At 40.5% G+C, this 20,508-nt stretch overlaps 1 protein-coding gene across 27 annotated transcripts in view; it reads right to left on the reverse strand.

Moving 5' to 3' along the window:
- Positions 1–18,239, reverse strand: part of TNS3 (tensin 3) — a 186,414-nt gene extending 168,175 nt beyond the window's left edge. For 4 of the 27 annotated variants that reach the window (XM_085571616.1, XM_085571611.1, XM_085571603.1 and 1 more), the window contains exons 1-2: positions 17,940–18,236; positions 5,423–5,467 (exon numbers count right to left, since the gene is read on the reverse strand). The gene's annotated coding sequence lies outside the window, so the exon portion shown is untranslated. The other 23 variants (XM_085571626.1, XM_085571642.1, XM_085571644.1 and 20 more) reach the window with 12 other exon arrangements.
- Between the last annotated feature and the right edge of the window lie 2,269 nt (positions 18,240–20,508).

A 20,508-nucleotide genomic window follows, 5' to 3' on the forward strand; every position in this document is an offset into this window, starting at 1 on the left:
ATCTAAACCAACATATTTTACATAACAACTTAAAATAGAAACATTTTTTGCATTTCATTAAACCCAAGGACTCCACATTTTTTGCTTACAAAATTTTTTATTCAATAATTTAGGAAGCAGGAGCAAACCTCATGTGGAAACTTAAAATCTCCATTATGCACTTTTGGGTAAAGCTTAATTTCCTTCATAACATCTAGTTTCACTTTTTCCTGCTCTTTTACTGAAGCTTTGACAATTTTTTTCCATCAAGTTATAATGAACCATTTTCAGGAAACAGAATCTAACTAGTATTACACAGACTTCTACAAAAAAAATTATAGGGTAGGTGTCACTCCAAAACTCAGAAATGTTTACTCAATAATCCTGCTTGGGATGCAAATTCTTTACTTTCACTAGAGAGCAGACAACTGGTGGTTAGTCATTTATTTTGTATTTTTCCTGGTGTTCCTGTGTGGTCTTTGAAAACACAAGCTGATGAAAAACACTCTACTTGGAACTGTAGGTTTTGCATACCTTCTGGGTTTTTTGGGGTTTTTTTGGGGTTTTTCTGTTTTTTTTTTAATTATTATTATTTTTGATAATACAAGATTGGTGGTACTAACCATTGAATACAAGTGTTTCTTGTTAAAGCAGTATACTGGATCAAAGCCTTGATCATATTCCCTTTATTGCTACTAACCACAGATAATATACAGAACCCACACTCGCCACCTAAGCAAATCAGAGGAAACTTTGAGATAGTGCAGGTACAAGGTAGGTTTGTATTTTTTACTGAAGAACATGAATGACACACACAAAAAAAAAAAAACAAACAAACAAAAACCAGCAAGCACTATTGTCAAAACTTTCTAGTTAAAACTATAATTTATATTACAACAACATTTTCATGATGCACAATGATTTTTAAAAATGCTAAGGAGGAATCAGTGTTCGCATGATGGTAACAGACACATTGCTGCTCACTGTGACAAACAGCAAAATAAGGCTCCTCTTCCAATCTGCACACTGCTTCCATCTCTAAACAGCCTTTACACTCTGGTACACCAATCAGTACTAAGGAAAGTAGGCTGTTCAGACTTTGGCAGACATGCTGAGCACAAGATGCACTCACACTCTGCCATACAGAAAGGGAAAGCACTTGCCATGTCAGGTTCAACCTTACCTCTATTTGAGAGAGCAAATGTTAAGAAATATTTAGCACCAAAGTGTACCCTCTTATGGTAAAAGAATGCATCAATAGCAAGCTAATAAACATAATTATACCTACTTCTGCTGAACCTCAGATTTTTATACATAAAAGAATTTTAATTACATTAACCTTAACCCCACCTTATTAATAATTGTTTTCACAGTCACCAGTCACAGGCTGGAGATGGGATAACACCCTTGCCTGACTTTCCAAATGGTCTCTACCTTTTCAGTTAGTTACCTATTCTCATTCAAATGTTGATCTCTAGCAAGAGTACAAGAAAATAGCCATCTTGACAAATTTCATCAATTTAGGTCACTGACAAATGCAGGCTGCAACCAACTGGGATCACTCTATGTTCTCATCCAACTAAGAAAATATTTGTTGCGACTGGACTGAGGCTTGGAACTTCAATTCCTCTCCTCTACCATATGAATGAACTAGAATAATGTAAGATGGCATAAGTACAAGGATCACATTCAGCTACAAGACCTAAAGCTCTTGTGGAAAAGGAAATCAAACACAAGAGACATTTATGAAGTTATTATACAGGAGCGGCTCTGTAGCTGATTAACCTGGACACTCACCCAAGGACAAATAGTTAAACTATTACATCAAGAAAATTAAACAAAATGCAACTGTTGCTTAACTCAACTAACCTGCTCTTTTCTTTTGGCTCAGAAAACTACACACTTTAAATTTCTAAATAGCTATCCTAGTTATTTCTCTGGCACTGAAATCAGGATCTCTTATTACTGCAAGTAAAGAAAAACTCACCCAGACACATGCTTAACTTGATTTTCATGATCCTTTTCAAAGGCCCAAAGAATCCACTTGAAACACCAACTTATTCCTTCTACCAACAATAAAGCTCCACAAACCCTTATTCTTATCAAATACTCTCCAATCTCATCAGTATCACTTCATCAGGGATCTCTGGTTTCCATCCAGATCTGTAGCACCAAGAGTACTTTCATATTGGCACACTGGAAAAGTACTCTGCTTTTTTACTCTTTTCTCAGAAAACAAGTTTCCTTTAAAGCCTTCATAATTTCTAATTTATCATAGGATAAATTTTATTATTGCACTTTTAGAGGGTTTCATTCATTATCAGAGCAGTTACTACTCCTTCTGCCCCACAGGAAAAAAAACCAGAAAGCACTTCTAGAACAGATTCTTCAAACAAAGTAATTTTCTAACAGCAATTTACAAAAGCAATAGTCACATGACACACTTGCCAAAATCTGAAATTTCGTGGAAATTAATAACAAAAAACATGTGAGACCACAGAATGCTTATTTAAAAGGCTTAGCTAGTTTTGACATCCAATTATTTTGGTAACATTTTAATTATTACAGAGTATATCAATATTGTAGTATATCAATATTGCTGTTGAAATAAACTAAAACTTCTGAAGCATCTTTATTGCCTGGACATGTTTGTTTGCAGGTCTGTTGACAAGGCAGATGTGCAGGCTGGCATTTTTATAAACGTTGTGAAGGGAAAGCACATTTTTTTCTCAAAACCTGAGGTGTGTCCGCAATCATCTGTTAATGAAGAAGCAATCTTTCAAAAAAAAGCTACCAAGTCTCAGTCCAGCCAAAAGTATTAGAACGTCTTCATCACTTCACAGATTTCACCCAAAAAGCCAGATGGTTAGAGGTTTTACTATATCAAAATATTTTTATCTGGCAAAGTATACTTCTTAACAAGCAGCAAGCTATTTGACAAAACTAAGCAACTAAGAACAAGCAGAGATTCTGCAGTATTGGGAAAACACCATCTACAAGTGTACAGTTAGCTATTCAAGATTTGTATGTTGACTGTTGGAAAGGATGGATAAATATAATTGCCTGGCAAAAGATTTACAATAGTACAGCCAGGATGAAAACAATCCCCCCTACTGGCTGGACAGTAGCCAGCTTTTGGACCTACAGATAGGTCCAAAAGTCAAATGGACTGTTCCACCTCAACCCCCAAAATGTATGATTCATCCCACACCTGTAACCCTCCCTGAAACATCAAGTGTCTGTGACCCCATTGGCTCAAGTCTTGTTCCAGCCCACCTTGAAGCCCTCTGATAAGGGGTCTCCGAGGGGCTGGACGCTCTCTTGGATCTTCCCCCCTCTTGGAACTTCCACCCTCTCCTAGAGCATCCTCTCTACCCCTTGTCTCTCCCCTCCCCCATCCCCTCAGGCCTTGCCACATGCTGTGTCTAGCAGCTCCAAGCAAGACCTTTCACCAGCCCTAATAAACTTTATATCCTAAGAGCAGCCTTCAGAGATCTCTCATCTCCATTCATCAAAGCTGTCCTGGAGCACAGCATTCCCTACAGTTGACCTTTTAGAATTACATGACTGTCGTGGTTTGACACAGAAAAATAATTTTTCCGGAAGGAAGAGGTCAATTTGGATATTAACCAATTAAATGTAGACACGTCTCTGAGAACACAGAGGGGTTAAAAGCAGAATTCCCAGGAGAACTCGCTCTCTTTGGTTCCGGTCAGCCGCAGTGCAGCCTCTCCCCTGCCTGGCCCGTGGCTGGGTGGGGAGGGGAAGGCCCATGGCCTGACTGAGGTGGGCCCAAGGGTGGAGGGGACTGGAACCGGGCTGGACCCCTGCAGATGGAAGGGTGGAGGAAATCTGTGATGTCTCTGTTCCCCCCCACAGAGTTTCTCTCCCTTGAGAGAGAGAGAAAGAGACAGCAGGAGTTTTGTCAGCAGTTCACCACGGGGAAGGAGAAGAGGAGAATCTGGGCATCGAGCCATCCTGAGAGTTCGGACTTTTAACCCTTCCTTGAGAAATGAAAGCTTTGCGAAATTTTTCTCCTCCTCAGTTTGAAAGAGAGGAAGAGGGACACCTTGGACCCTGGGATGTTAGAAGGAGAAATTCTAGATTGGGGGGGGGGGGGGGGGGGCGGGGGGAGGGTGAAGGAGTGGCTTTTTGGCTAGACTTTTTCCTTGGTAGCCACAGACAGAATTAATCTCCTCCAAGAGAGACTGCATTTTAGGAGGATGCCAGTGAGCCAAGAGACCTGCTTCAGCTGAGAAAAGACAGAAGTGGAGTGAACAGAGAAATTAGGGGGTTTGTGGTGGTGCCCCCTGTCCTCAGAGAAGGAGAAGATCTCTGTTCTTGGACCCCCGGGCCCAGGGGAACATGGGGGGGACTGTGGTCCCAAAAAATGAAAAACTGAACTGTTGTTTTTCTCCCCTCTTGGCAGGCATCCTTGAAAGGAAAAAAACCCTAAAAGCAGTTTGTCCATCCATGCATTGGTGGTGAGAGCACTGTGCATGGAAAGGAGAAAGGTCACCATGGCAAACTTTTTCTCCGGGCGGTGCCATGTGTGACATGGAAGCACAGGATGTGGCAGCTGTGTTTCTTGGGGGGTCTGTGGCACAGGAGAGGCTCCTCTCTCCCTCAGTGGACTGAGTATCGATTGTCTGGAGGGTGGAAATCTGATTTGGGTCCAGATTGTGTCTCACTGTGGTTTGTTGGAGTTGGGTGGTGGGAGGAGGAATGCTTTGCAAGGTTTTAATTTTGATCTTTGTGTGTGGGGTTTTTTTTTCTTTCTTCCTTTCTTTCTTTTATAGTAGTAGCTTAATAAAGTTTTTTTCTGTTATTAAGCTTGGGCCTGTTTTGCTCCATTCTCGATTGCATTTCACAGCATTCAATTGAGAGATTGCATTTTCATGGGGTCACTGGCATTGTGCCAGTGTCAAACCATGACAGTGACTTTCTTCTCATAATGCAGTTTAGGGCAGGAAAATCTGTAACATTTTTCAGCTGTCAGTATATATCAACACAGGCCCTGTCCTTTCCCTTACAGGAAAAGCAGAATTTCCAAACAATAACTCACTTTCCTACTAACACATGTAAGGATATTGAGCAAACTAGAGTCAGAATACACTTTGTTCTCCCAAGCAAGTGTACAGAAGAGAAAGGGGAAAAGAGAGACCTGCCTCTTCATAATGTTCTTTCAGCAAAATTTACAATGCCTTAATGTTGCCAAACAAACTTAACAGCCAGAGAGCCTAGTGGCTACATGCTTGTTTTGTCTGTTAATTTTCACTCCACAAAAGATTGTAAGGCAGTAAAATTTTTTATAAGCTGCAACTCTCAGCAGTAGAGAAACCACAAGGAATGCACAGATTTGACTACATTCTTCCAAGTTAAAAGCATTACTTAAGAAACAACAGCATATAAAATATGTTGAATTGCTGATGAGTGAACATACCTCAGTTTGTCCATGAGCCAATTCTCCAGATGGATTGTTGTGAGCCTGTTTTAAATAAAGGGTTGCTTCAATTAGTGAAATATTACTAACTGACAGGGCAAATTCCAAAACTATTTCACTAGAATTAGAAACCCTTTTCCCCTCACTAAAACAATTTTTAAATAGTACTTAACACCTACACAGCCACAGATATGCTCTAAGTACATACATACTCCTCTGTACCTCAAAAAAACAGTTAAGTGAGAAATAAAAATATTTACCAAAGCATCTGAAAAAGCTTCCCAATATTATTAGCAGAGCTGAAGGAAATATTTTCAGACCTGTATCAGATCCTACTAGGTATGATTTTTTTTTACAGGGGGCAGAAGGAAGAGGAGCAGCACAGGGGGAAATGTGTAAAGGAAAGCAAAATGCCAGACAGCCAATGTTAGGTTCAGCTTAAGTTCAATGCACAGCCTGTTATTACACTGACTGCAACTGTCACCTTCCCCTACCTGCAATTAGTTGTCCACCTTTTTGCTTTCCAGTTATTCTTCCACAACCTTGAATAACCATAGCTCACCATGGGAATCCGAAACTCCAACCTGTCTCTATGTCCTCCATACAGTCACAAGCATACTGTGTTTATATATGGTAGCAGCTTGAACTCCGGAAATCAAAATTTACTGCTGATAGAACACATCAATACCGGTGCAGAAATTTTTAACAAAGAAATAACATTTTCAAGCAAATAAAGGATAAAGTATTTTTCTTAGAATAAGTGATAAAATTCTTTTTAATTAAGAATTAATTTAAGCCAAAACAAATTCTGTGATTTTATAACCTTAACTAGTCTATTCTATTCACCCAACCATGATAAATATGCACATATACACAATCTATTAATTGTATACTTTCTGTACCACAAAATACAGATGCTCTTTTTGCTCTTACTGTTTGCAGGTGCTGTGAGTACCGACAGAGGTCTTCAGACTAAATACGCTTTCTCATAGTAACACTTTGCAGAAAATTTATTATCTTTCTATTACGCTGCCGCTTGAAGGATGGCTGTGTTTAACTGTCTCTCTGTGACTGAATGTGCTTTGTGAAAAGGAGAGAACCCCTTACAGACTTCTTGGTTTATGTGAAGCATCCTCCAACCATCAGGCTGCCTGAACTGAGATTCAATGTTCCAATAAGCCCACTCTCAGGAAAGCAAGATAAACCTACAAGGTCATCTAACTAAAAACTTCTAGCAGAATCAGATGACCTGGAATTTAGACTCATAGTTGTCCAACTCATGGCATCATTTAGAAGCATTCCAGTCAGCATAAGCTTGTATAGCTTATCATCTACTGCAATGCTTACTTGCATCATGGCCTATGCTAAAACTTCCTCTTCACCACTGACTGCCCTATCTAAATCTAGAAGCAAATATTTCCACAGAGACAGCAACAAAAAATTATCCTCCAAGGTCCCCCAAAGGTCCTCCTATAATAAGTGCTAGTATCTAACTAACACAGTCCTCAAAAAAAAAAAAAATTTTACAGGTATTGCAGTTTATGTTCTTTGACTCACTCAACTTGCTTTAGTCATCAGCTTCTTTTCTTAAAGAGACATTTGTTAAGAAAGCAATTCAATTACTAGAAACCACTTACTGCTCCTGAAAAATGGTAGCAGATGGCAGAACTGTCAATTCTTTTAATTTTAATTTTTCTAACACTACTATATCCCCCAAGGTCTCTCAAACACAAAAACAAACAAACAAACAAAAAAAAAAAAAAGAAAAAAAAGCTTTATTCAGTTTACTCAAATTTAACCCCAAGTACACAATCTCCTGTTAGCAGAGGCCTAGCTACCAGCAGGTGACAGTCCCTGTGAGTTCAGGAGGTTTCAACTGCCCCTGGTTTGTTTTAAAAAGATCTTTGCGAGGTGGGTGAGAAGAGCGCTTAATATCCCTTCCTTAGGACCCCAATGCACCTAGAATGAGCCACAAACTACAAAAGCATCAAGGTAAATCATCTAATCAAATCTGGAGAGACTACATTTATTCATCCTAGACACGGCCTTTGTCAAACACATTTCTGAACAAAATTCTGCAAGATCTTAAAATAATCAAAGCGTGATCCCAGTCCAAAGCAAACTCCTAAAAATCTCTAAATGTAGAAGCAACACTGGGGGAAATTCCACTAAAAAAATCTATAAGCTTATGCCAGGACTCTGACTCATGTGCTGCTAGCTTGTATCTTAGTAAGAAATAAATACCCTCAGAGAGATGAAACGTTCCAAATGACACATGCGCACATAAAAAACTTTTGAAAATATTTTCTAGGGTGGGGAAAAGGTAAGGGATTAAATCTCCCCGTAACCCGATGAGTGCTATCTTATCTGAAGGATAAACACCCAAGCAGAATTCTGAGAAAATACAATGCAAAGAAAATCCTCATTCTTTTAGAAAATCTTGACTTATAAAAGAGCAACTTGAGAGGAGGCAGGGCAATACATGTTCAACAGAGAACAAGCTTAACAGTCTTCAAGATGCTTGGTTGAGAAGCAGAGCATAAATTTTGCTATCACCAGCCCCTTGTCTATGTATATGATCCCTTCTACCCACATTTAAGAGGTCTGAATTTGAAATAAACAAGAAAAACATCACTAAAGTTTCTACACAGTAACCAAATATTACAGAGGCAGCTCCGAGTGCTACTGAGCAATTTTACTTCCCTCACCCTGCAGAATATGTGATGTTGTTCTGGACTAGTGTCAATTTCTTCAAGAGTTGTAGCTTAGGAGTTGTGTAGTTCTGCTTCCCATCTACATTCTTCTTGCATTCCCTCTATCTAGTCTAGAACTCCGTGTCAGCAGAGAAATGTCTTCCAGCAGGCAAGAATGAACAATCTCTTCCCAATTACAGAGTCATGTGTGGGCTATAAGCAATTTTCCAAACATAAAAGGAATGCAGGAATTTGCTATCCCTATATTAGCAAGCTAAAACAAGCCAACCTGAAGATGGAAAAGATCAAAGTGTCTAAGTCACCCCAAAATTAATCCCCTTCAGGAACGTTCACTACCTCCCATCCACACATACTATATCCCTCTAGTCCCTCCCAGAGCAAAAAGTTAAAGTCTTTGAAATTAGAATGATTACCCAGAATGCTGTCATGGTTTGAAACTGGCCAAAAGCCAGGCACCTATGGAAGTCACTCACTCACCCTCCGGGTTCATGAGCTGAGAAGATACTCCAAGGGCAAAACAGACTCAACTTAGAGGTACAAAGTAAATTTATTATTAACAAAATCAGAGGAGGATGATGAGAAGTAAAATAAGTCCTTAAAACCACTTTCTTTTCCCCCAATGCCTTTCTCCTTCCTACCAACAGTGCACAGAGACAGGGGGCAGAGGTTTTGGTCAGTTTGTAACCTCAGATCTTCAACTGCTCAGGGAGAGAAGTCCTTCCCCTGTGAGGCCATGGGGTTCCTTCCCATGGAAAACAGCTCTCCATTAACTTCTCCAATGTGATTCCAATCTCGCACGCAGCAGTATTTCCAAAACCACTGCAACATGAGTCCCTCCCACAGACAAACAGTCCTCCCAAAACTGCTGCAGTGTGGATCAGTCTTCCACGGGGCGCAGTCCTCCAAGGACAGGCTGCTCCATCCTGGAAGCAGGGAACCCCTCTCTCCATCCGGTCTCCCACTGGATTGCAACTTCCTCCAAACATTCACCCGCACCAGCATGAGCGCCTCCCCCACAGGCACACCAGGACAACTGGATCTTTTATATGAAGTTAATTCAACTAGCAGCTGCCTTCTTCACAAATGAGCACAAGCCATTAGAAAACAATTCTCAAAGATTTTTCTGATTATTTATCTATTATTCTAGCAACACGTGATCTTGCACCACATGATCATTGACTATTTTGAACTTTTAGTCTTAAACTAGACTAAGAATCAACGCTTCAGTCCTGGATTTCCACAGAAGTACTGTTCTGTACTTGCAGATTCAAGATCTCAGAGCTGAACACAGCCACTCTTTCCCAATTAGCCCTCAAATCCTCTTTCTTGGTAAAGTGGTATATAATCTCCTGCAGACCTTAATGAAAGCTGGAGTGCCTCATTAAGTAGTCTCCAGCTTTCAGTAAAGGTCAGCTTGTTGATACATTTTATTATCCTAACATACAAAGACAACATTCTCTTTTCAGGGCAGAATGAGCATCTGCGTTTCAAAATAAAATAGAGTAGCAGCATGTATACACACAGGGAACAGTAAAAATGTTTCAATGACATAGAATTAAAAAGTTAAAACTGCAACTTTTTAAAATTTGTTTTCTTCAAATTATCTTTACACAACAGACAGAGCAGGTATTAAACAAAAGAATACTCTCCACTAAAACTAAAAGCTTTTGACATGCTACTCTTGCACTTCCTGAGGAATGGAGTTTTAAGTAGCTTCTGGCATAACTCCTCTAGAGGTTCATTTCCTAGATGGAGCTATAAATTTCATTATGCACTTTATCAATGCTAACAATAAAACTATTGTGCTTCAGCAAAGCTACTCCTTGGAGAAAAGTCCAGTGCTTATCAAGGCTGGGGAAGAGGGGAAAAAACATCACAAATTAAGCACATTCCAGAATGCAGTACAGAAGTCAAAGCAAAATATTATACTGAAAAGGCAGAATTTTTAATCTGCAAATGGCAAGAACTCTAAGCAAGAATATTAAGTGTCAAGTCAGAATTAAAACTATTTCCTCCTCTGCCCCATCATTAAGTGTCTTGAAACACATACATAATTTTATATAGACAGTTAAATCTTAACATAAGATTCAAGCTTACACATTTAAATATACTTTTGGAAGGCGGGCAGGCAAAGGAGCAGCAGGGCAGCACTAAAATATTTTATGTAACCACAGTATATAAGACAGAAAGAAATTAGACAAAAAGAATACTAGCATCCAAAAACTACTGCAGAACAAAAAAAGCCTTCAAAATAACACAGAACATCTAGAATCAACTGCAGCAAGGCCACTGCTGAATACCTGCTGAAAGGGAATACCTGCAAAGTTACAAAAAGCACAGAATTGTCAGTCATTTGTTTCCACAGTCATAAAGAAAGTATGCAAGACTTGCCCATATTTATGTGCTTTATTTTACTTATAGATTGAAGATGTACTTCTAAAACATGAATATGGCTGATATTTGAAAGCCAGTTTTATTTCAACAAATCCTACTCAAAGAGCAAGAGCTGCTATAATAGGATAGTGGGTGGTTTTTAGATGCTTATAACCTTACAGATCAAATAAAATCCAATACTGGGGCTAGACCAGAGCCCCAGTAGAGGACAGAGAGAAATTTTAGGAAATAGGCTAATAACAGTCTCAGTGGTTCAACTAAAATCTACTAATCCAAACATTCATTATTTAAAATCCAGTCTACTACTAAAATAACCCCTACATTTTCACCCCAGAGTTTGATCCTAAACACTCTAACCTATTGAATTTGCCACTAGAAATGCCAGGTTTCCCAGAACCTGCAGTAATAGGTTGTAATTGACTTTTCATCTTCCAAATCAAATCCATCTCAACTGACAATAAAAACAATGCTAAAGACTGAGTGTGGCTGATAACTGCAAAAATAATTGAATGACTGAAAAAAAAGATAGCATGCCTCAGAAATTACTTATTTCTAACTTAGTGAAATATTTTGTATTCTTGAAGGAAGTGTCTTAAGATGTTTTTCAAGCACAAATTAAATTGATTACATACTAAAATCAACAGCAATTAATCAAACCATAGACCCAGGTTCTCATTTCTTGACCATTACAACAGTGTATGTGTTTATTAGCTATAATCAGGTAACAACACATTCATCAAAGCCAGCGGGAACAGTTTGTTACAAAAATCCAGGCAGCTAAAGTTTCTTCATGTATATATAATAAATTAAAAAACAGAAAATCACCCATAACCTGACAGATATACAATATCAACAATTTGTTAAAAATTACATTTCAGTTGCAAACATGACAGGATAGTCCACCAGGTAAGCAAAACCTAGCACATATTCTCAGAAAATCAGATGTTCCCAGAAGTACACAATACCCACAAATATATTCTTTATAGCTACTATTTCCAGGACATTGACTGTTAGAAAAGTATCCTGTAACAAGTCACTATCAACCATTCATCAAAAGCTTGCATGCACAAAAGCTGTATTTCCATGACTAACTAATTTACAATTACGGTAAAAATCACACCAGACTTCGGAACACACATCATGTCTCCCTCTCCACTAGCTCCGTGAGAGGCAGAAAACAAGGATGCCCATAATGTGGTACAGAACCCAATACTGCTAAAGCTAGGCATTACAGACCATCCAGCTCTGGAAGAAATCTCTAATGGAGTAATCCACTAACTTGTGGTTGGTATAAAACAGTCAGGAATGCCTGACCTGAGCACATCTCAGTCTCTTCTGTTACAGCAATTGCTCTTCATACTAAAGCACTGAAGCAGTAAGGGGAGAAATCTGCATGTACAGCATACTAAGAGACATACTGGAAGACCTCTAAGCCAGTACACTGTCCTCTGATGTGGAAGGCTCACCTTCAAGCTCCTTTTCACCTTTTCTTCCAGATTGCAGATAAGCACTCCAAACACAGTGTTGTGGTATCTGTCTTTTCTTGGCTCTCTGAATAGTGGATTATTTACCACAGAGGTCTAGTCTCAGATTCCAACACCAATTTTAACCCCCTTCTTCACAGTGGGCTGGCCTCAATTCCCCCTATGTTGCTAAACTACCAACTTACCTCTCTAACAGCAGCAGGCTATCTCTGATAACCATTACAAACACAGCCACAGCCCTGACACAGGAAAAAACCTCAGTATATCAGTGGATTGAGCTACTGACACTACTGCTGCCAGAGGATTGGAGAAGGAGGATGCAGCCACTTATGCAAGGACAAGAAGCAACAGCAGCATCCTGACACTGGCCAGCAGCATGAAAGAAGGTGCAGAATGCAGAACACAGCTCTCTGGGCCCTCCTCATCCTCGCCAGTGAACAAGTGGCAAGTCAGATCAAAGTGTTCTCTGGGTCACTTTCTGTCAGAACTCAAAATGTCCCTCAGACATTTTTGGATGTTCCAGGTCCAGGTCAGAAGCATTTGAGACCCTGGCAAGCAGCTGAAAACAGCTGTGATTTTGGATTTGAACCACGGAACGATTTACCAACCTTGAAGGAAGAACAAGAAGTCACAAAAGTTTAGATATTATAGTAGAAGTAATCACAAAGTAGAGGGAAGAATTTTTGAGTGCTGTACAGGGGGGTTTTAGGTCTTGTCCATGGGGGTCAGAGGTTTTAAGATGGAGGGATTTGGGTCTGCCCTGTCCTCCCTCTTTCTTCTTCCTTACCTCCATGTTCTTGGTGATGTTGGCACTCACAGATTGGTTTAAAGAAGTGCATCATTTAATATAGGTAATAGGCATTGGGGAAAAACTATAAACATTTAACACATAATGTACCATATAAAAGATAGAATCAGCCCTGGGCGGGGGGAAAGAAGAAGAAGAGGGGAGTCAGAGAGGATGTCAGGGTGTGTGTGTGCCTTTGCCTGAGCAGATCGCAGCAGCTCAAGAAGAAAATCTTTTAGATAACATGCAATAAACTACCTTGAGACCGGATAACAGAAGACTACTGAGTCTTTCTTTGAAAGCATGGGTTGGAGGAGAGACTTTTCCACCACACGGAGCCACCCCTGACCTAGAGGTGAGCTCCGGCAACTTTTAACTGCAGCAATTTGCTGAACCACTAAACCAAGAGATATGGAAACCTGAGTGCATAAAATAAGGTCCCAAAATGCACTAACTGAGATTAATAAAGTGATTAGGACATAAAAATGTCCTATTTTGGCTACCAAGAAGCCTTGCAAAAATCTGACGTTTTTGTCTGCCAAAAGATAAAAGGTGCATATGGCATAAAGAAACACTTATATAGAAAATATTTCAGCAGAGACTCTGGCATCCAACAAGGCAATATTACACAAATATAAATATCCTTCATCCAATTAGACACTAGTGATTTCTTTTTACCTTATCTCCTCAAAAGAATTTTAGTAGTACTAGCTGCAGAAAAAGAACAAGTACAGAAAGACCTATGAAAGAAGGAAAGCCGTCCATTTTACTTCAACTAAAAAGAAGCTGTAAATACATTTCTTCTACTGATCAACAATAATGTGCTTACAAAGCATAGAATCTGAGACATGGTATGCAAGGTAGTATGGTACACTGAAAATTTTGTATATGGTCTAATGTACATTCTTCCTTGTATTGAAAATAGCTCAAACTCACATCACAGATTCCATAGTTTCCTCAACTAAAATTATCCTTCAAGAAAAACCATAATACAGCATTTTAACTGAAAGTAAAATCAGATGTCTACAATCACCTTTTCAGTCCATCTGCAAGCAGATAGATTTGACTAAATGGAGAGGAAAAAGGATGCCCTCTACTCTGCTTTTTTTGTTTGTTTGTTTGTTTCATGGTCAAGACTTAAAAGATATCATTACCGAAGTCATGTTTTTTCAGTAAATTAATGCAAGACTGAAAGTTAAAAAGCTAAGATCTACAGGTTTATATATATAAAACCTAACACCACCAATCTTTTTCTTATTCCCCAAATCACAAATAAATACATTCCTAAATGGATTCACATCCTCTTTCTGCCATCCCCAAAGTTAAGAGAGTGTCTGAGCAGCTCACGGAACTACAAAGATATAACAGTATCTTCCCTTCCTCTGTCTCTGAGGCTGCTTAACTTCCTCAGATCCTTTTCAGTGGATGTACACTGAAAGCAGACTGCATCAACACATCTGTCCATTAGATTGCTGCATATCAATCTGCCACCTTATGCCTCAAGCAATTGATTATCTCAATTCTGTTATCACACAGGCCTGTACCTGCAGGGTAATTAGATGGTGGGGTAGGCAAGATGAGAGAGGGAGTAGTGAGCAAAGGCAAGAAGAAAGGTAGACACCTAATCCCTGTGAAGCAAGGCAATGTTAATTTCCTGTCACTGGCAGATCAGTACAACAGACCCTGCAGACTGAAAATTCTGGCTTAATATATCAAGCACAGAAAAGTTATATGCTTTTCTAGAGATTAACAAATCATGAGTATGCAAATCCAGTTATATTCTTAAGTTGTGAAAAAATAGCAACTTTAAAAGCAGTTACATTGTGAAATACATCAGTACAGATGATGACCAAATCAAGTGGGAAAAAAGGGTGAGGGGGCACTGACATGGATTAAGTGTATTACCATTATCACTGCAGACATTCTCACACTACCATAAATGTAAGAAAACCTCAGACCTACCTCATGCTGATAGTGACTTGTTATAGGATACTTTTCTAAACAGTCAGTGTCAGGGAAATAGTAGCTATAAAGAATATATTTGTGGGTATTGTGTACTTCTGGGAACATCTGATTTTCTGAGAATATATGCTAGGTTTTGTTTACCTGGTGGACTTTCCTGTCATGTTTGCAATTGAAATGTAATTTTTAACAAATTGTTGATATTGTACATATTTTATCAGAAACAGCCTGCTCTATCCCTAGGTGTAAAATAATATATTGTAGGCTGTTTCTCTAAAACTCAGTTTTTATTCATCATCAAATGGCAGGCTTTGGGGATGCTGGCCTGCCAAAACCTTTAATAGCTTTGACATTTCCCAGATGCTTGCTTTCCCTACCCCTCACTAAAATAATTTGCTGCCAAATACCTGCAAATACTTACATACAAATCCCTGTTACAGGCCTGCTGTGTAAGAAATAACTAAGCAGGAACCAAACTTAACCTTCAGAGAGGCCATCCAAGCACGTGGTTTGCTTCTCACCTTCCACCCACAAAGGTACTAATACCAGGAGAAACAACAAAACAAAATATCCAAAACCCAGCCCAACCAAAAGAAAACTAAAAAAAAAAAAAAATAGGAAAAAAAAAAAAAAAAAAAAACACAAAAAAACCCCAAGAAACTGAATTGTTCACTCCCTCCCACCTCTCCTATCACACATCTTCCTTCACAGATGGACAATCTCCATCAAGATGTATTTTCCTAGAGACTCTTCAGCAATAGGTCAAGTGTGTAGCAGAAAAACACCAGTAGAAATTCTCACCAGGAATAATATGGAACTGTAAGCCCTAAAATTAAATGCTACCAATTATTAGGTTTCTATAGCATTTTTACTGACTTCTAAAATAATTTCCTTATATTAGTTCTCCTTCATTATACCTGTTCTGCAATTTCAGAACTACTCTATTTTACTTACCATCTCTCTTTTTGTTAAAGAGTATATTTAGGAGACACATGGTAGTTATACTAACAAGGTTTTATCCAAACAAGTGCCACCCATTTCTCAAGAATATCAACTCATTCAGACAAGATATTAAAAGACTCTCCATCAGCTTTTTCTAATGCAAAAGAAATTGCTGTTTTTTCCAATATTAGGCATTATTACATCTCTATCTCAGTGGTATATTCTGATCTGCTAGCTATAGAGGTTATAGTCAGAGGCAGATAACCCTGAGGAACGGACTCGCCTCCCTGCAAGCAACTCAGAGAGAAAAAGACCTCTATTGTGAGTTCTGTGTTTGAGATATAAAAATTTTCTGAATGACCAGAAAACAAGCAAAGGTCAAAGAAGGTTATGCCAATGGTGATGATATCCAAAAATATCACAGCTGTTTTAGTAAAACAAAGCGTAACCTGCACAAAGGTACTTTGGATTAAATCAGAGATTGCAAGGAACACAAATAAAACTTCTTGTGGCAGCTGCCTTCTCTAAATAATAATTTCCAGGGGCACATGCACAATCTGAACTGAAATAGAATCTTTTAACTTAAATCATAGAAAACTCTTGGTAATGCAGCACTGATTCATGAGCACATGTACTTCCAACAAATTACATGACTAATTAAACCTTCCAATAAACATGAGTTATTAGAAGTAATCAATTTATCAATTTAGTTACACAAAAAAAAAAGCCAATTGCCAATTCTGCCTATGTAGGAAGAAAAACTCACTACTTTCAAAAACTCAGAGGTTCTCTTTCACAGCTTCAACCTCATCAAAAATCTCATTTGTTTAAGCAAAAGTCCTGCTTAACCTAGACTAACTGTAGTTGTTTCTTTTAAAAATTACCCAGCTTAAGACATCTGTAATCAGTCGAAGTTGAGCAGCATACAGAAATTTCCTATCAAATATCATATAAAATAGTCCAAAAGCCCTTATAGATTTCACTATTGTTTCATTTCATACCTCGTAGGAAGTAAACACTGCAATTACAAATGTAATGACTACCACCAGGCACTTCTCTACATTAAAAAGCAAAGAAAGGAAGGAAAGGAAGGAAAGGAAGGAAACCCCATGCTGTTAAACATATAAGCAGTAATCCAAAATAAAAAATTCAAGTTACAGAAAATACTGTAGTTCTCACCTTCTCACCTAATCCTAGACTTGGAAACGAGACTCTTGCTTAACGTGCAACTCCTTAACATTCAGGAGACGACCCGACACGGAGGATCACAGCTATGGAGCCTGAGCCACCTAGCCTGCACTATCGGCCAGCACCAATGTCAAAAGCTGTTTAAGACCCGGACGTTTGTCAGAAGACATACAAAGATCCTGAATCTCGGTCTTCAGTAAGGTTTATTTATCTAAAAAAGGGACCAGAAAGCTTCAAGCAGCTGGAAGTTTTAGTCAGCGATGACAAGACACTGCCGACAGTTCAGAAAAGCTGGGCACCGGGAGAGATCTGGGTGGGTACCAAAGACACCACCATTTATCACACATACCGGCAGATGTGCTGAGGTTTAGGCCAGCCTCAGCAAGGGCTGCCTCTGGACGACGAGCCAAGCGGACCCGGGGCAGGGTGCGGGGGGGCTCCCCGCGGTGGGGGGGAACTGCCCGCTGGCGGACGCACCCCAGCCCCAGACCAGGGGGTCTCCCTGCCTGACAAATCCACAGGCTGAAGTAACTTTCTAAGAGAGAAGCCCGGCCACTACGTTGCCCAGCACAGAGAGAGCTAAGCATGACTACAAAGACATGGGAGGGCCTTCCCGCCCTCTCGGCTGGAGCCTGCCTGCGGACGGTACGGCCCTCAGCCCCGGCGTCATCCTGCCTTCCCTACGGCGGCGCTCCACCACCTCTACCCTCCCGGTAACATGGACTCCCGAATACTGTCCCAGTGGACGGCCCTCCCAGTCCCTCTGGACTGTCCGAACCCCCGCCCGGCCCCACCATCGGGAACTGTGCCCTTCCCGCCCTAACGAGCTCCGGGTCGAGAGCGCGGAGCCCTGGCACCCGGTAGCCGCCACTGTGGGGGCCTCGCATCTCCTCAATCCCCACCGCAGCGGCCCCGCGGCCCGCCGAGCGGCCTCCCTCCCCTCTCCGCTGCCGAATCTCCTCCGCCCCACCAGGAACAAAGCCCCGCGCCGCTGCACCGGCTGGGTGCGTTCTCATTCCCGTGGATCACGCCGGCCGACAGTTTACCTCGTTTTCCCTGCTCCGCGACAGGACAAGGCGGTCCGGCCGGGGAGCAGGATCAGGGATTCCCCTCCCCCAGCGCTTCACACACTTGTTTTTATTTCCTGCGCTCCCTCCCGCCGTGAGAATCCTGCAGCGTATCGATCAAGTGTGTAGAGGAGGCGAGGAGGAGGCGCGTGGCACTGCTCCCGGCTTGGGGCGGCGGGACGTACGGGGCAGACCAGCCGTGCCTTGCTGCCCCGCACCCTGAGGCGGCGACACCAGCCCCCGCCTCTGGCCTGTTACCTAGCGCCATCTCCCCGCGGCAGCCTGACTGCCTCATTCGGAAGGCTGGTCTGCTTGGGATGGGGGTGGGGGATCTTCAGGCCGGGAGAGCGCCGCCATCCCTAGGGCCCTGCATGGGTTCGCTTTTCTCCCTGTACCTCGGCGACTTTGAGCTTAAGTGCAAGGCTAGAAGTTGCAGCTCCTGGAACACGGGCATTTACCTCTCTCTGGGACGGCTTGCTGTGGCTGCCGGTAGAGGATTGAGGCTAAGACCCATGAGCAGCTACGTGAAAAGCAGCCACAGTAAGGAAGCCAAAATCAATTGGGTGCGGAGAGGTCTGCACCTGTTAGTTTCTCAGCACAGCACCAGAGATGCAAAGATGATCCCTAAAATCACTGCTTAGATGCTACGTAAGGCTGTAGATTCCCTGTGTACATATGTTCATGCACGTGCAGTTCTTTACTACACTGATATTTATGCTATTTACACGCCAAGAATTACCTCTCCCTTGAAGTAACTCAAGAAAGGGTAGTTCCACACCTGGAGTTTCTGCAGGACATAAACACACGGCACTGTACTCTGTACCTGCTGGTTCACAGCTTCTTCCACTTGCATAAGGAGTAACTTCTGTGACATAATGCAGCCAAAGAATAGGGCAGGGAAGTAATACTACTACAAGTACTGCTGTCCTTTTGCTCCACATTTCAGAAAGCAGAGGTTTTACTCCAGCTGCAAAAAAATGAGAGTTCATATCTTTCCTTTGGTGTAGAATTTCACCCCCAAAGGCACCCTGAAATTTAGCTGAAATGGGTATAACTTGAGGCCATTCCTTGCATATATATATAGTTAATCAAATATCAACTGAAGCAAAATGGAACTTAATAGGATGGGATTTGCTAACACGCACCACACTGTCAGATAGTAACTGAGGCCTCATTTGAGGTAAATGCATATTACTAGTTAAGAAAGGATTTGAGCATGCCTCTTATGACTAGGACCCCACGTAAACATGATGTGACCTTGTTGTAGCTTGTTCCAGAAACAAACTCATAGAAGTGATAAGCAATAGTAAATACTTTATTACTCTTAGAGGCTAGATTTACAGCCAGCCTATTCTAGCACTAGGTGTTTCCTGTGGCTGATTTAGTCAATACAGTGGCTAATATTTACAATTCCGTTGCATTGAGGACATAGGACCACCAAGAAACAGAGATCTCTAGAAATCCCCGACATGGGTTTCAAAGTTCAGTGCTAAGTCTGTTTTTTTATTTGTTCACAGTATCTGCAATGTGAAGGCTCAGTGCCAGGAAATTCATGGTGTAGGGGTAATACTGTGGTGTTAGCCTAGCATAAATGTTCTTTACATTTTACAGTATGTCTATGGTAAATATTACCTTCTTATATTTTTACAACTGTAATTATCACCTCTATATTGTGAATTCCTCCCTTCATTGCTTTTTCATGGAAATGGAGAAGAATAGGAAAGGAGAAAATCTGTATCTGTGTTTTGAAGAGGTTTCAGTGTTTTTGAACTTGCCTGGAGATATTGCCACTGACCACATTAAATACTCACCTCAGACAAAAATTTGGTGAATCAAGAAATCTGCTGTGTGCTGTGCTAACCTGCTATCAAAATAGTCTTGTCTTCTACTTTAATGACATCACAAACACTTTTAAATATTCCAAAGAATGGAGTAAGAATAATTATGGTAGTGATTCATACTGGCTTACCACTTGCCCTGATGTGCTTTATTCTTACTGGTTTCTAGAGAAGAAACCAAATTTGAATAATGTATCAGATGATCAAATAAAGTTTTTATATCAGAAGGAAGAAGGATTGCTTGTTCAGTTATCACTGCATTAAAACTAACCATCTATTCTTACCAGCAACCAAGAACTTGCTGGTTCTGCAAGTTATGCAGAAATCAGGGCACAGAACAATGATTTCAGTCCTATTGCTATTTTGCTTAAATAACACAGACCAGAACAGTAGTCTTTCATGCGCATAAAATACATACAATGATGGCATATGCTATGTTTATAATCACTCATAAGGCATATATATTGATCACATTTGCATCAAGAGCACTTGATAGATACCAAGTTTCCCTTGAGCAAATCTCCTAAAACTCAGTTTACTCTTTCAAACTAGGCTATTTTAATATAAATTTGTAATCTGACTTCAGTGTTAGAGATCACAAAGTAAGTCGCTCCAAATGTAACATAAACAGTAGTGTAAGAATTTACAGTGTTTCATAAATGTCTCTCCAGCAGCTCTGTGTGCTGGCATGAACAACCACGACTTTTTTT

Source organism: Lonchura striata, chromosome 2, assembly GCF_050655825.1.
Source record: "Lonchura striata isolate lonStrDom1 chromosome 2, ASM5065582v1, whole genome shotgun sequence".
NCBI lineage: Eukaryota > Metazoa > Chordata > Aves > Passeriformes > Estrildidae > Lonchura > Lonchura striata.